Source organism: Galeopterus variegatus, unplaced genomic scaffold, assembly GCF_000696425.1.
Source record: "Galeopterus variegatus unplaced genomic scaffold, G_variegatus-3.0.2 Scaffold22648, whole genome shotgun sequence".
Lineage (NCBI taxonomy): Eukaryota > Metazoa > Chordata > Mammalia > Dermoptera > Cynocephalidae > Galeopterus > Galeopterus variegatus.
Genome location: NW_007748759.1, coordinates 8,551 through 9,100, shown reverse-complemented (window position 1 = coordinate 9,100; position 550 = coordinate 8,551). Strand labels below are relative to the sequence as shown.

General features: G+C 62.5%; 1 long non-coding RNA gene across 1 annotated transcript; it reads right to left on the bottom strand.

Annotated features, from left to right (window-relative positions):
- Nucleotide 1: 1 nt before the first annotated feature.
- Nucleotides 2-549, bottom strand: LOC103583399. Its single transcript, XR_549853.1, has 3 exons — nucleotides 512-549; nucleotides 249-353; nucleotides 2-77 (listed from the first exon to the last, which is right to left on the bottom strand). It is a non-coding gene; the product is annotated as an uncharacterized LOC103583399 (long non-coding RNA).
- Between the last annotated feature and the right edge of the window lies 1 nt (nucleotide 550).

Below are 550 nucleotides of genomic sequence, written 5' to 3'. Positions count from 1 at the left end.
GCTCTGGTCAAGTGAGGTGTCCTCTTTCTTGGGCAGATTGTACATATCCGACGAGTCCTCGAGTGCTGAATCCAAGTCTGAATGGGGGAGGGGGAACAGTCCATGTGCCCCTCAGGCTTTCCTCCCTTCTCCCCAGCACCCCAATCGGCCAACGCCCTTGCCACACACTCCCTATTTATCCTCCCCATCGTCCATGCCCCGTTCCCATCCCATGGGCAGCCAGGCGGGCCTCTGGGGCTGGATCTCACCAGAGAACCGATAGGAGGAGGCAGACGAGTTAGAGGGCGAAAACCTCCTCCGCCTCTGGGTCATGTACTTGAAGATTTCCTCTTCCAAGAGATTGTTAGTGGAGCCTGGCCAGACACGGGGTGCAGGGCGGTCAGGGGTATGGTCCACAAACCTGGGGGAGAGCACAGGGGGGACACGGGGAACAGGTGCGGGGGAAGGAGCGGGACGAAACGCGGGGAGCAGGTCCCGGGAGGGGACCCAACCGCCGCCGGCCGCCGCGTACCCAAGACGTTCCCGTGTGGGGTGAACTGGCGCGGCAGGG